At 33.8% G+C, this 16,952-nt stretch overlaps 1 protein-coding gene across 2 annotated transcripts in view; it reads right to left on the bottom strand.

Moving 5' to 3' along the window:
- The window catches only part of LOC5580248 (short neuropeptide F), a 170,505-nt gene that overhangs the window by 67,571 nt on the left and 85,982 nt on the right, over positions 1–16,952 (bottom strand). The gene's annotated exons all lie outside the window — the stretch shown is intronic.

The raw sequence follows: 16,952 nt of genomic DNA, 5'->3' as shown, positions 1-16,952 counted from the left end.
ACAGAGTTCATAAATAATTGTATAACCTAATTGAATTCATGAAATAGACCCCTCAACAAATCTCTGATCTTGTCTTGCATATAATAACCATCGCAACGATCACGTTGTTTATTTTTTGTTCAATGCAATAAAATCAAATTAAAAATTGTAACTATTACCATCATAAACTATGATACCTATTGCAAATACTTGTTTTGGGTTTAAAATTAAAAAATCACGCGTATGATATTCTCTCCGTAGATAGAGGTACCGATTAAAAATATAAGTTCTTCGTGATGAATTATTTAAAACTATTCTCCCAGAGATCAAAACCATTTAATTTTGAAAGCATTTATTTGGTTTAGCTTGGGAGAAACTTTCACCATAATCAATTATATCCATAGAAAATAGAGTTTTCGAATAATAATGAGAATTTAAGTCTTTGAACTAAGGTTTAAGACTGCAATAATAGGGAATACCGCAATAATGGGCAAATTATCTAATAAAGGTCATAGTCTTAAAACAATATCATTAAAAAAGGCCTTCCAAAACTCAACTTATAATATTCACACATAAACCAAAAGCTCTTTATTTGAAACCTTTAAGTAGATATGTTGTCACCATGAGAGGGATTCCAATAAATTGGTCAGAGGAAGTTAAGTATCTTGAGCACATGCTAGATAGAAATTTAACTTTTAAAAATCACATTGAGGGCATCCTAGCCAAATGTAACAAATATGTAAAATGTCTCTATCCCTTTATTAATAGAAAATCAAAACTTTGTCTTAAGAACAAGCTTTTGATATTCAAACAAATTTTCAGGCCAGCCATGTTGTATGCTGTACCAATATGGACTAGCTGTTGTAATACCAGGAAGAAAGCTCTGCAGAGAATTCAAAATAAAATTTTGAAAATGATTCTGAAGCTTTCTCCCTGGTATAGTACCAATGAGTTACATAGAATATCCAATGTTGAAACACTGGAATAAATCTATATAAATAAAAAAGGAGTGGTGTTTGTATGTCACGAAATGGCTTGAGAACGGATGAACCGATTGACATTAGTTTTTCACGGTTGCACTCGACAAGGGATGTGACGTGATCGTGCGATGAAAAAGTTTGTGAAAGTCTCCGGAATAATCTGGAAAACGGGAAAAGACTAAGGTGTTATTTTGTACTGGGAATTACATGACGTTTTACAAAAGCCTACTTGATAGCTAGACGAAGTTTGCCGGGACCACTAGTGTAAAATAAAATTATTAAAATTTTCAGGCAAAAATCGTTAAAATCTTCTATTGCCACGATTAATGCGTTATATATTTAGGTTAAGTTAGGTTAAGTAAATTGAAAACGTGTTTTTTTTCTCTTATAAGCAGGTGAAATCAACTCACCTGTAAAAAATATGAACTGCTACGGCAAATGAAATGTAATATGTTGTTAATCAAATGTTAATAAAATCTTAAATTGGTTTTACCAAATTAGGATGATAGTGTTGTCTAACACAGAACACCTAGATATAAGAAATGAATGTTATGTTTGGAATGATACTAATAAAGAATTAAAAAATAGAAAAGGCCTTGCGGTTGTGCTTGTTAGCCTCGTATGGCGAACAGGATTCTGGTCATACAACTCATATTTTTTCCAACATATTCTGTAGATGCGATAAAATCGTTTGGAAGCACCTGTAGAACGTTATTCTTTTTCCTTCAACCATTCATAAGATAAATACCCACGGTTGCGTCCCATCACGTAGGGTGCTTTGAATCTATAAACCTTGAAACACCATCGCGTGATGAAATCCGTGTTTTATCCTTTCGACGATGGTTCTATAAGGAAATTATGTCCACATGTAATCTTCGTCTTAACTCGTTTAGCATTGCGCCATTCGTTGCTACGGTCGGTTGTGCAAAATCAACAGGTGCCGTAGCATGGGAGTAGTGCTATCGATATGTGGGTTCATTTCCTGATAATACACCATCAAAGTCATGCCCTCAACATGCGGTATACAAACAAATCCCGATGGTGTCGTGCTATAGTACTCCGAGATCCGGACGAGAGTGATAACATCAGCATCAGGCATATGGAAATGATGTAAAATCAATAAAATATTAATAACTGAGCATTTAAGCGTGCCACATAGGATCTGTTTACCATCATGCACCTGGATGGCAGTTATTAGCTTCTAGCATCTCAATGGATAGGTACCTCACTGATAGCAAATCACGGTTGACTATAGTATGTGGTACTGTAGGCTACCTTACTATGGAGTCTGTTTATTTCATTCTCGATGGAGCATGAAATGTTAGAAAGCCACATGACACATCAGGGCGCAATCATCTTTTTGACTGTGGCAAGGAATATTTTGTAGCTGATTGGTAAGTCTATCATTCTTACGGCGGTGTCAAATGTTATGGTTCAATAATCAAAGGTATACGATCTACCTCCTTAATTTGGATCTACTCACTCCAAAAATAATTTCTAATTATTCTTAAATGTGTATAAATTTATTTATTTATAAAGGTAAAACTAAAAGTAAAAGCATATATGAATAAATAGAAAGTTAGCGACAAAATTAATAACATTCTGTACTTAGCACCTGCGATTGAATTTCAAAAATCAAGCTTTTCAGTTATAACAAATCTTCGCGCTGATTAGTGGAATAGCTGGAATTAAATGAGAACCGAAGTCGTGTGAATGTCGAGTCTAGTATTAGGGCGATTCAAATTTTAAAAATGTTTAAAAACCAATTTCACATGTGCTCCCTACCATCATTATTATAAGAATAGTGTCCTGAGAAATTTTCAGCTTTCTAGGTGGTGATTTATTTAAAGGTGGCCCAAAGACAATGTAGGTTTATATGGAAATTACTATGAAGCAATTTTGATAAATATTCCAAACACGCTAGTACTGTAATGTAAGTAGAAACTTATCATACCATATTGAAAACCCATTCTTCAATTCTTAATGAAGGATGTTGCTGAAGAAACAAATCCCTTTTGAGCTAATTTTGTTTGGGATTTTTGTACAAGTTTGCAGGGCTATTATCTCATATTAAGCTATATTATTATTTAGCAGATCTCATATTATTGATCAATAACGGCGCCGGCCAAGTCCTTACAATCAGTTGGGATGGAGAAGGAATGTTAGGGTGTAATGATTGTTGCTTCTAGTGACCGAGAATACCTCTGCATCTCCACAATAACTTCGGGAAGAGTGTTTATTAGTGCAGAAGGAAAAAGATCTGGGAGTCACCTTTGGTCGGTAATGCGATCCATGGATAAGGAGGAAAAATACGAATTTTACTTTAAACTATTTTTGCATTTTGAGGTGAGGTGAAAATATATTTTAAGATAGAAGGTTAAGAAAATACGTTGACATTCAAAATGTCGAACCATTGAAATGTTATTTTTAGTAATGACAAGAAAAGAACATGTATAATGTATAATGTATAATAAAACCATATTTAAATGTATAATAAAACCATATTTATCAAGAGTAAGGGTTTATGTCGACACTTGTAGTGACGAACCATCCATAAATTGTTTGAAAAATACAAAAACGATGTTGACACGTTTGAAAAAAAAAACAAAAGTTTATGACACTATTCAATCTACTTAATTTAGTGCAGTTCGATGTAAATAAGTGAAACGGTATAGGGTACTTTCAAGGAGGCAGGATCCGTCATCAATTTAAGAATTTTCAGCATCTTCTCCGCTCAAAACTATAAAAGTTTACACGAAAATGTGTTGACTGTATTCTATTCTCCATCCAAAACACAGTGAACACACTCTCGTCGAAAAAATTCCAGCCCTGAACAGAAAATCCGCTGTTGAAGTTTCGATGATGACGATAGTTTCGATGACGTATTCTAGAACGTTAGGAAAATGTAACGCTGTTGTACGTCGATATTCATAATGTCGAACTATTCAAAGGTTGTTTTAAGTAACGATGAAAAAAGATTAGTTAAATATTATCAATATTATTTAAATCAGATAAAGGTTTCATGCCGACACTTGTAGTGACGAAACATCCATAGTGAAAAATACAAAAACGTAACGTTGCCTCGATATAAATGTATAATTACTAGCATGAAACGAGCTCACCAGTAGGTAATCCATCATTGACTGAACACGAACATTTTTTCGCACTCGCACAACTAGACACGATTGCCCTTGATTCCATCACTCGCTCCGCAGGAACTAGGAACAGAATCAATGGACCACACACTATCCTACTGCCCAGCAAATCGCGCGCAAACGGAGAAAAGAAGGAACCGCGCCGACGACACAAAAAACGAACGCGATTGCTTAGGCTTCCCCGAAGCACTGCCACAGTTCTATAAAATTTAAAATATGACAAAAAGTTTCTTTAAAAGTTGAATTTCAATCCGCTATCAGGAAGTTTTTACAAGAAACAATGTATGGCTCGAACTTTAACCGAGCAGATTTGAGCTTTTGTTCCACTATGTGCCCAAATTGGTTTCCAAACATCTACAGTACAGCCCATAAAATGCGAAAATGCGTCATATCATGTTTAGGGGTTGTTTTCATAGGGAACATGAAAACAGAACAAAAATGTTCTTCATTATTTGTTCTAATTAATCTGTTTAGACTCTATTTTTCGCTTTGGACATGGTTTTTATCGGTTACTTTCTCCTTGGTAGCATACCTTCGAATTTTATCATGCAGTTTTCTAGTTCAATACGTTTGTGTTAAAAGTTTTTAAAATGTCAATGATGTGGTTAGATTCAAAACTCTCTCGAAAATAATTTTTTTTTATTTTTTTAAACGCCTTTTTAAGAAATGTTTAAAGAGCTCTAACTTTCCAATAAAGTTCCTGGCGGAATACGTTCAACGTTTCTTTCAAAAACTCTTCCGTGGAAATATTCAAAGTTTTCCGGAGTAATTTGTTCAGGGGTTTCTTAGAGTATTATATCATTGTTTCCTTAAGATTCTCCCGAGAAAAATACCAGAGATTCATCTAGGGTACCGGTACCAATGGTTGTAATGTGCCAGTAAATTGGACTATGGAATAAAACGTATATTTTTCGATAAAAACGACATGCGCTATTTTTGGTGGATAGATCGTCTCAAGTTTAGTATGTCTGCCAAATTTCAGCTTATCATGATTTTTATGTTATCAAAAAGTCATTTAATAATTAAGTTTTGCAAAAAAATGCTCCCTTGCACCAATAGTTGCCGTCGTGTTTCAGTAGTGGATCAACAGACAGAAGCAATGCTTTAAATAGATATATAAAAATTAAGAAATGTGAGAGAGATGATCTTTATGCTTCATTTGAAAGATTTCAGTTGCTGCTCCGAGGGAAAAATGTAAAACCTATGTAAAAATCAACTATTTTGTTTAAAATTCCTTGAACCATTCTGGGACGTCTACCACTGAAGCACTAGCGTGTACCAATAGTGGCTCAAGGGATTTTATGCTCAAAAAATAATTTTATCACTCTTTTTTATATTTTTCCCATATAGTAGAGGTTGAAATCTATCTGTTAACGCCAAAAGATCTCTGTTAAGGCTTTTTTGTTATTATGCTTTGATTTTGTATAGCTTAAGTAGTCCATTCTTCGGGGAATTTTTTGAAAAAAAAAAGCATTCATTAGAATTACTAAGTTACCGTCGTTGGGGGTGAGAATGGGTCAAAAAGGGATATGCACGATTTATTTATTGAATAACTATCGCAATTTAACTCCAATAAACTTCAAATTTGGTGTGTATGTACTTTGATGGTACATTACCAACTGTTTAAAAAATTGAAGAAAAATATTAATTCACAGCGGCACAACAAGTGAATGGAAAATGACCCAATCTCACCCCATAGAGGGGGTGACATTGGGTCACTGTAATTGAAATAACTTGTTTTTGAGAATATGATTGCAAAACCATTCACAGCTGAAAAATATTGATGAAATACGATGCAAACAAGACGAAAAGATATCGAAGATGTTTCGCAAGTATGATAAACCCACTTAAAAGAACGATTATACAAAAAAAAAAAAAATGAAGAGCTATGAGAAAAAGTTGTAAACCCAACATTTATCATCAAGTTTACTTACATTTTCTTGTTTTTTCCCTCAAATTGTCTTCAAAGTCTCATCCCCATTGCCATAAAGCCTATTCAGTATAAGGTGTACTGAAACAGTGATTTTTTTTAACCTTCGCAAATAGTTAAATTTCGGTGCGACATTACACGACCAATACATTTCAGGCAGATGTTGACGTCATAATCCGGTATTACAGCGATCCAACTCATTTGTTCTTCCGTGAGATGTTTCTATAATACGAAAACACCGATAAAAAATTAAATTCAAAACCAAAAATCCATTTGATAACATTTTACGATATTGCTGCGCACGAAACACATTTGCTGGTTTGAGAAGTTGTCACAATGCATTGCATTGTTATTCAATGCACGGAATACTCAAGTGGACTTGTTTGATGTTTCAGAGATGCTGTATTTAGAAAGAATAAACACATCTTAATGAAACAAGAGAACACCCGGCACCGTTAAAATGTTGCTTGACCCAATCTCACCCCCATTTTTAATGGTTTAGACACCGTACCGAAAAAAATTAAATTTTTGTGGAAAAATCAAATAGATTCCGGAAAATACGTGTGAAGTGTAATGAAAAGACTTTCAACCTTCTACTAATATAACGATAGAGGTTAAAGAACATGCGTGATACTTTGCACAGGAGAAATTTAATGTTGTAAATTTTATCTAGTTTCAACATATAAGTTTATTGATATGGTAAACAAAAACTACTATTTCTAAAAATGTATATTGTGATGAATTTAGTAATATCAGTGTTATTAGCTGAATTATTTCATAAATCATATTTTTCCGTTTTGACCCAATCTCACCCCCAGACCCATTGTCACCCCCATCGACGGTATTGCAATTTATTCTTGAAATTCTCAAAAAAAAAAAATCTCCCGAAGTTCCATCAAGCATTTTATTAGGCTTTAGAAATAACTCCAATTTTGTCCAAATCGAAATTTCAGGATTCTCCCATAAATAACATTTAAAAATTTATCTACGCTCCATTTTTTGTTTCAAAAACTACTCCAGGAATATCTTAATATTTTTGAAGATTGCTTTTCAAATTCCTCTACGTATCACTCCACATCAGATTTATAGAGAAAAACATACAAAAAAGGTTAGCATGAACCTTGTTGGTAATTTTTGGAATAATTGAAGCTTAAATATAATTCGAAAAAAAAATCTAAATTCCTGTCATAAAATTCAAGAATTAAACCGTAGAATTTCTGAAACTTGTTAACAATGTACCTTACAGAAAAGCTTAAGTGGTCCTTGGAGGATTTACTACAAAAAATCCTGTTCGTTTTTCTTCGTATTTTATGATAGAAAATGATTGGTGTTGAAACGAATGGAATCTTTACTGAAAGTATTTGTAACTAAAATCTTAGATATTATTTTGCATGAAGAACCCCGAAGTTTCATGGTACTATGATGAACATATTGATGTAGAAAGAACCCATTTTTTCCAAATTTTGGAAATTCCAAACAAGCTTTTTTGAAGGGTATATTATCGATTATTTTGTAGTACCGTAATCCGGGGTAACAATGATCAGCGGGGTAACATTAATCGATATAACCCTTCTCCTGAAAAGCTCGAATCATCATTTATTGATGGCATATTTCCAAAGCATGAATGGTGTCTCTCTTTCTTACATTCATAAGCTAATAAGAAATGAGGTTTTTGCGAAAATTGCGTTTGGTTTATGCGTAAATTTGTCAACTTTTTGAATCAATGATTTTTATGATTATGGATGACACTACCGAAGATTCATGTCTCACATGAGTTCTGCAAATGGAATGAGCAAAGAAACTGCTGTCAAGTGTTTTATAAGTTTATTCAATTACGCAATATTAACGAATTACTATTAATAATGCAGATTTTCCTTAGGAAATTGCCTACCTTTAGGCGTATTCCGCTGTTCAAAGTGTTTTTATTTTTGAAATAACTCAAAAAGTAAATGACTTGTAAGGGTTTGATCTTCATATTCGGCTTCAGGGGCCATGATTTGAGTAAGCATCGACATTTTCAATACTACCGAACGTTGTTCACATGGGTGATCAATGTTACCCCATATCAGTTAAATCAAAAAATCACCTTATACTTTTATTTAAACTTACTTAAATCTTTTGAAAACCCAAATACAATATACAGTCAGGAGTAGTAGGTGCCAGTACTTGTTTTAAAAATATAAAACTTGCGACATTTGCATTTTCAATTGAACAATTTAAGAAATATCCCAAAAACTGATCAATGTTACCCCGGATTACGGTACTGTAAAAGTTTAATGCGAAGTAGGCCGTCATTAAAATTTGTACGTATCACTGATGATTGTTGTTAATACGTCTTACGAATTCGATGTAATGAAAATCAGTTGGATGCGCACTGAGATAGCTGAAAAAGTATCAGCTTACTTTTTGCATGTAATTTTCCACATCTCTATTAACTATGAGGATTGAGTTTTATCATTTTGAAATTACGAGCTGAAAAGTCAAGATGGCTGACAAAGCGAATGACGAATTAGTTAGCCTTAACGTGAAAAAAATGCTGGTATTTTTAAGAACCTTGCCGGAGATGTATTGTGGTAAAATTCGTAATGTAAGATTTTAATGAATTTGAATCTTGAAGGAAACTTTTGCATTACTTTGAAAATTTGTTGAGGAATTCCTGATGGACTTTCAGAGTTCAGGAACCATATTTATAAGAATTCTGTAATATTTTAAAACTCCTATAATTTACCTCTTTTCAAATGTTGCTTTTTGGAGTTTGGAGAGATTTTTGTACGAAATTCCTCAAAGCGTCATGCTAAGGAAGGAGAAGGAGAAACAACAAAATGTTGAAGCAGGGCAATGGTACAATGAAAGATAATTAATAATCTTTTCTCTAGATGTAAATTACAAAAAAGTTAAAACCTCTCTAATGAATTTACAAATAAAACAAATTTAAATTCGTGAGAAATCTAGGATCATATTTAGAAATTATCATTGAAATCTGTTCTTCCTCGACTTCTGGTTTTCTAGAATCTGCCAGAAAGCCTTTAGAAATTCTACTCTCATAGAAATAATAATAAGTGTTTTAATAAAGATCAATACAAATTTCTTTATGCATATGTTAATGAATCCTTTACCCCTTCTCAGTTATTTTGCTTCATGTTTCTCTACAGATTCCTTTACCGATATGATGATTTCGGAAGCAAAAGTTTTCCTAGAATTTTCAACAATTTTCCTCTGAAGATTCGAAGGCAAAAGACACTTCAAAAACATTTTTTCTCTAATTATTGAATTATCTGAGGATTATCCGGGGAAAAAATTGTAGAAAAAAAAAACATAGAAGAATTTTTGACGAACTTTGTGATGTGTTTTGGAACTATTTCTTTAGGACTTTTGGTGAACTTCGCGGAAGAATTTGTAATGAAGTTTTTGGGAAAACTATTTAAAGAAATTTAAAGAATTTTTTTCAGCAGAACTTACAGCGAAATATATCAGCATTATATTTGATAGAATCGATAATTTTATGGAGGAATAGCAAGGGAAAACTGAACGTTTGAAAGAATAAGTCACTTCAAAATTTGCATCAGTCTAATGTTCACGCCTAAAGACATTAAATAGCTATAACTTTCCCAAATTTTTAATCGATGTCTTTCATATTTGGAACAGAGGCGCGTCCAAATTCGAAACTATGGGTAAGACAAATGTTGACGAAAGCTATATGTGTAGGGAAGCCTATGGAATCTTTTGCCACTATCCAGTCCCATATTTAAAAAGTAAGCACTGAGATCATGGCATGAGAAATTTACAAACACGTTTTCCATTTTAGAATCTGAATAAAATATTCACTCCAAGAAAAATATAAAGATGACCACTATAAGTTTCACTTTTTTATTACAAGGTGAAGAAATATGTAGTGGGACTGATATGCGCTTACTTTTCATTGCGAGGCTACTGGATTTAATACTAATTATACCGAGAAAAAAACGTGCTGTTTCATTAGTGTAGCTTTAAGATAATTGGAAGATATGTTAAAAACTTATAACAACCCAATTTTGAATATAGGCGTTGGTCTCGAGGTGAACTAGCCTAGTCCAAAAATCTCGTTAATAGAGATAGAAAAAGAGAATTTTGAATAAAAGTTAAATAAGAATGTCTTTTCGATTCATAACAGTTGAGTCCCAGGAATTTCTGTACGTGGGACTTGTCATACTACTAATTGGAACCTATAATTTATATTTTTTGTCTTACATCATAATACGGCATGAAATGGTGCTCTCATTCATTATCGCACGAATCAATCTTTCTAAAAAATGAAAAAAAATATGCATAAATAAAGCTCAATTGTCACAAAATCGTTGGAAATATAAGTTCAATAACAGAAAATTAGGAAGCACCAATTAGGTATTGCAAATATTCATTGGAATTTTATGTTTTATGGGGCAAACCGATCAATGATACCCCGCTGATCAATGATGTTTTACGGTACTGGAAATTTTCAGCTTTTACGATTCTGTTCTATGCATTCCTGAACAGCATCGTAGGGTTCTTTACTATTTAAATAAAAAAGAACCTAGCAGAATAAGCCGTTGGATTACATGTGAAAATTATCAAAAAAGGCTTGTAACATAGCGTCATTCATTGAAAATCATCACAAATGTTGCTCTGTCTAGAAGGTACCTAAAGCAACAATGAGTCAGCCACTATTTGTTGTCTGATTTCCGAGAAGAAAAGAATACAAAACCAGCAATGTTCCATTTTACCAGCTTTATCAACGTTCCAAAAGTATCCAGCTGGGTAGTGTCAATAAAAAATGGTTTAAACTTTTTCCACCATCCACTGGTTTGAGCTCGACACATCATTCATTTGAACTGGGTTTTGGAACGTCACTATAAATGTCAGTAGCAGGCAGTGGGAAAGAAAAATGTAACATTCCACGGCCTCGAAGATATAAAGCAGAGTACTTCCTCTACAGAAGGGGGAAAACTTTCTAAGGCATGGAATTTGGGGTAAGGGAAGAGCGTTTTCTCAATGGAAATTCTATGAAGCGAAATATGTGAGGAACCTTTATAGTGAATTATTCAATTTAGTTCGGATAAGGCATCTAAATATTTAACGTATCGCACGTATGAAAACCGTATCGAGAATCAAAAGTAAATTCTTCTCCGGTTGCATATGTTTTTTTCAGTTCTTCGAGTTGCTATTTACTACTGATGTTTCTATAACTGCAAGAAGCTCAATCTATGGCAAACTTTGCCAAGTGACAAAAACTGAGCGAAAAATTCGTGTAAGAAACGAAAAAGTTATCTGCAGCCATTAAGAAGGCAGAACGAATTCATACACTAATTGGGGTTCAATTAATGAGTATTTATTCGATTGAATAGGGCGACAAAAGTGGTGGTGTTTTACAGTTTTGCATTTTCAACGCAACATCCTTGTTGTACTGGAGGGGTGGGATATTAGTTTCATAATTTGAATTACTTTGAATAAATATAAGTTTGTAGCCTTGTGCTTCTCATGTATTTTGAAATCTTCTTCACGTTTGTATCATGTTCCGAATGTTTGAAGCACATGGAGGTACCTTAAAGTTAGACATTGCAAATATCAACAGATACTCGATGGAGGTGGCCTATTTCACATGAAATCATATTGCATAAAGACACATGATATAATGAACATTTCACATAAAGCAATTTCATACTAAAACAGGCATCATTTTGAAGTAAGCAAGTAATTGACATTATGCCGAATGTCCATTATGCGAATCGTCCTTGATTAAAATTATGAGAAACATTATGATCAATGATTTCTTTTATTGAGTGCTGTTTGTCTAACAGGAACTACCATTTTGTCTCAAATTTCAAACATGTGTAACATTCCGAACACTCGACTTTTTATAGCGATTTGTTTATGGCAAATATTGAATTAACATATGTTTATATTTAATGAGTAAATCGTCAGACTCATGAGTCATACCATTGCGTGCACAAGTACAATCAGCATATGTAAACGTTGCTGCTGTAAAAACGTTCTTTCATATTCAGCATCAATTAAGGGTATCTCTTCCGTGTTTGAACGATTGCATATTAATTAAGGATAATTTAATCAACACTGAATCCAACAGAGATACTTATATTTAACCGATTGCTACAATTCCCTTTCACGAGCTAAATAAAACGGAACGAGAGATTAAGTGATAAATAACATGTTCATCTTTTATTGCAATTTTTCGCGTGATATACGCCATAATAGGGTGCAGAGCTGTTTGGGCACTTCCATGATTCATTTTAGATTGGGGGTGTTTTCTCGGCCGATTTGTCTGAAACTTTGCAATAAGGAGCACTTCGATACAACACATATTCTGCCCATACTCGCATAACAGTCCCATATTCTATGGGATTTCCTATACAAATGGGACTGTTATGCGAGTATGGGCAGTATTGTGGCCAAATATGAGCAAAGTTGCTTCCAAAAAACCCCTGCCAAAGTGAATCAAAAGTGCCAAGAGTACGATCCGGCTCATTGTTTGTTCCTGTGGGGACGATCGATGTAATCGAGAGCACACTTGTTCAGCTTTTATGCGATAATTCAGTAATAAAGCGATTCAGATAAGGCGCGAATAATCATAATTATCTCACTAAGCCAATATCCCTAAGGCGCCGTTCACAAATGACGTAAAGCTCGAACGAGGCCCCCGCCTCGTTGAAGCTCAAGCGTTACGACCCAAACATTTTTTTTTTAATTTTCATACAAAAAAGCGATACGCGTTGGTCAAAAATTTTCGAATTTCAGCGTTACGTAATAAATGGATGCTGCGTAATACTACAACTGTAGAGATGCCACGGTTTCTACACACTTAGATTAAATTACTGGGGTCGGTAAAATTTTACTGGGTTTTTACACTACCGTAATCCGGGGTGATCAATGATCAATGATCAATGATTTTTTTGAATATTTCTTAAATAGTTCGTTTAAAACTGCAAATGCTGCAAATTTTTTATTTTTAAAACATGTACTGGCACCCATAGTTCGCAACTATAAACTGTATTTGTTTTTTTGAAAGATTTAAGCATGTTTAAAAAAATGTTTTTTCCAATTTTTGGTTTAGCTGATATGGGGTAACATTGATCATCTATGTAAACAACGTTCGGTAATATTGAAAATGTCGTTACTTACTTAAATCCTGGCCTCTGAAGCCGAATATGAAGGTCAAATGCTTACAAGTCATTTATTTTTTGAGTAATTTCAAAATTAAAAACACCTCGAACCATGGAATACGCCTAAAGGTAGGCAATTTCCTAAGATAATTCAACATTCTTAACAGTAATTTGTTTATGTTGCCTAATTGAGCATACTTATGAAAGTTTTGACAACGGAATCGTTTTCGGTGATGCCATTTTTAGTAAGAACAGCATTTTCCTTGCTCAGAATTTATGTGAGACGTGAATCTTCGGGAGTGTCATCCTTAAGCATTGAAATCATTGTTTTGAAAATTTGAAAAATTTACGCATAAGGTAATCGCAATTTTCGCGAAAATCTTCACTTTTATTAGCTTATGAATATAAGAAAGAGAAGCACCATTCGTGATTTGGAAATGTTCCTTCAAAAAATGATGATACGAACTTTTTACGAGATGAGTCATTCCGATCAATGTTACCCCGCTGATCAATGATACCCCGGATTACGGTACCGAAAAAGTCATTAAAATGAAAACTGTCACCACGCGTAATTAAAAAGCAAATTTCACCATGTTTTATTTTTTATCGATAAATGTTATAAAAAGATAGCTCGCTGCAAAATTTCAGTGAAAAATCTATGTTTTTAGATTTCTGTCATTTTTTTTAATTTACTGACTTTTTCGGTAGTTTAAAAACCCAGTTATTTTCACCGAACAGATTGAGTGTGTAGTAACAATGATTATCTATTCACATTCCTTACATTTCTCGATGACCGTAAGGACGTGGCCGTTATTGGCATTTCAATTTTGAGTTTTCGATTTGTGCTCATTGAAAAGATTTAACTAGAGTTTGTATCCTTTGACAGATACAAGTCGTGTTTAGTACACGACACTGAAGTCAGCCTTACAGTTGAGGTCGAAATACGCGTATCTGTCAAAGGATACAAACTCTAGTACACACTTAATTCAGAATGCCGAATCTCGGCTAATTTTAACCGAGATCCGCACAGCCGAGTAGTCGGCAAACACATTTCCTGGGATCTCAGCAAATAAAAGCCGAGTATCAGTAAATCGTGCTTCGTTGCTAAGCAACCGGACAATTTGTTAGCTGAGTCTCGGTTAAAATCGGGAAACCGAGATTCGCACAGCCGAGCTCGTGAAAAAAATCTAAGTGTGTAGAATTAAATGGTATAGTACTAATTTCGGTATTTCATTTACTTATAGGTATTCCACTAAACAGCCCGAAGATTTATTATCAACTACGAATTGTAAAAGTTATAACCCGTCACAAGTCGGTGGTGCTGGTAAATACACAAATGATCTGCAGTGTTTAATTCTGAAAGAACTTTCAAGTTTGAAAATTTTCACTAGAAGTTTTTGTACATTAACAACCATATGCGTTATTGAGTGCTTTGCGAAGGCCAGAGCAGTCCGATTCATTTTCGCGCGCTCGGAGTGTGTTTTCGGTGGCTTCGTTCTAGAGTTTTCAATTTTCCCGGGATTTGATTTCCCGGGAAACGGGAAATAAAATTACCATTTCCCGGGAAATCCCGGGATCCCGGGAAATTCTAAAAAACGTGAAAATAAAGCAAATTTGGAATTTTATTTTTATTTATTATTATTATTCGTATTTCGTGTTCCCTTAGTAGACAGTCCCCTATAGTCGCACTAGTAGCTTTTTAAGGCCGTTTTGCTACAAATCGTTGCAATACACATTTAACATGAAGCTCAGGAACCACTTACCTATAAGTACCATTGATACACAACTCGATTTTGTTAAAAAAACGTATCGATATATAGTTTTGCTTATAATTCAAGCTCCCTTGCATTTATAGGAAACCTATTATTCCTATAGTAGCACTACTAAGAAAAACTATTTTTCAAAAAACAATATAATTAATTAAATTAGAACTTTTTTATATCAATCAAAAGCTTTTGGTCCACTTTTTAAAGCAAAAATTTAAAAGTTTTGTAAAATAACGGTTTTGATTTGTATTTTGCTTTGTATTATAGGCTATAGTAGCACAAGCGACAATAAACACAAAAAAATGTTTTTGTATTTTTGTGTTTTTTTACTAAACCGTGATAAAAGCTTTCAGGCGTAAAAACAAAGCCACTGGCTTTATTTTTCGATTTTATTCGAATATTTGTTCTTAGTCATGCGGCTTCATCGATCCTATATGTATTTTATATCTGTAATTTTTTTGGTTATTTCTGTTCTTTATGAGTAATTTATTCATGTTTCTCTAAGGAAATGATAGCTTCATTTCAAACGCTAGGCTTCAGAACAACAAAGTTTATAGCATTAAGCAAAAGTCCTCGTGGAGTTTATTCTTGACCCAACTAGAGTCTTTATATTAAAAATTGTGACTGTTACATCCATGAAAACTTTATAAGCCTACTGAATTCATAGAAAAGATCCCTTGAAAATTTCTTTATTTTATATAGCAAAATTCGTCAAAAACTGATATCTATTTTATGAACAACAATTTCATTACCAAAAAAAAACAAAAATCAGCATCGAAATATAACTAGTGATGTAGTGAGTTCATTGGTTAGAATTATATAATAAGTATATGGTGCAATGGTTTTTGTTTGAAAATAGATAGTAATTGCTTTTTTTATAAAGCTACCCGGGAAATATGAAAATCCCGGGAAATACCGGAATCCCGGGAAACCGAAAATCATTTCCCGGGAAACGGGATTCCCGGGAAATCTCAATTCCCAGGAAATGCTCCCGGGAATGAAAACTCTACTTCGTACGTTTGCCCAGTGCTTTGCAAAGGCCAGAGCAGAGTGCGTGGTCTTTTGATTTGGTTGCGTGTTCCGTGGAACGCGCGACGGAATCAAAACATATCGTGTTCGGTTCGCGTCATTCGAGTGCGGAAAAAAAATTGACAATAGTGCGCGGTCTTTTGATTCGATTGCATGTTCCGGTGGGACGCGCAACGGAGTCAAGACCAATCGTGTTCGGTTCGTGTTGATCAAGTGCGAAAAGCTTCGTGTTCAGCCGAGGATGAAGTACTGGTGAGATCGTTTCATGCTTATGATAATTCATTTTTATCGTAGCTATAAGTAGCTTCTTTTCAAACAAGCTATGAATGGTTCGTCACTACAAGTGTCGACTTTTTCGTGTTTCATTTAAACTTAATATACCATTATGTTTTCGTCATTGGTCAAAATAACCTTTCAATAGTTCAACATTATGAATGTCGACGTAAGACATTTTTTTGTTGCAACGTAACTTTTTTTTAAAATTTTATTTCAATTTTCAAACATACTTTGAATGGTTCGTCATTACATGTGTCGTGTACCCTTATTTCTGTTACATACACTTTTAAAATACACAATCCTTTCTGTCTTCATCATTACTAAAAATAACCTTTGAATAGCTCGATATTATGAATGTCGACTTTTTTATAATTTCTTTCAATATATTTTTACTGCGATACAAAAATGCAACACTAGTTTTAAGTTTAGTATTTTCCCTCCTAATCCATGGATCGCATCACCGACCAAAGGTGATCACGGCGTGTCTGGTAGAACAATATTATCACAAAAAAATAGGCATCGCTAAATCTTTCACCATTCAAAAATATAGGTTTTTGGCTTCCATTTGACGAGTTCCCCAAAAAAATCCTCCGAGGGATCCCGAACATTTTTTTTTTATTTAAAATTATTGTTCTTTGAAGTAAATTATTTTCAATTATAATCATGATAGAAGGCAGTTTTTTTCCTCTCAAGCTCGATGGTAG

The sequence above is a fragment of the Aedes aegypti genome, chromosome 2 (genome assembly GCF_002204515.2).
Source record: "Aedes aegypti strain LVP_AGWG chromosome 2, AaegL5.0 Primary Assembly, whole genome shotgun sequence".
Classification (NCBI taxonomy): domain Eukaryota; kingdom Metazoa; phylum Arthropoda; class Insecta; order Diptera; family Culicidae; genus Aedes; species Aedes aegypti.
The sequence above is the reverse complement of the archived record's forward strand: the minus strand, read 5'-3'. Positions and strand labels throughout refer to the sequence as shown.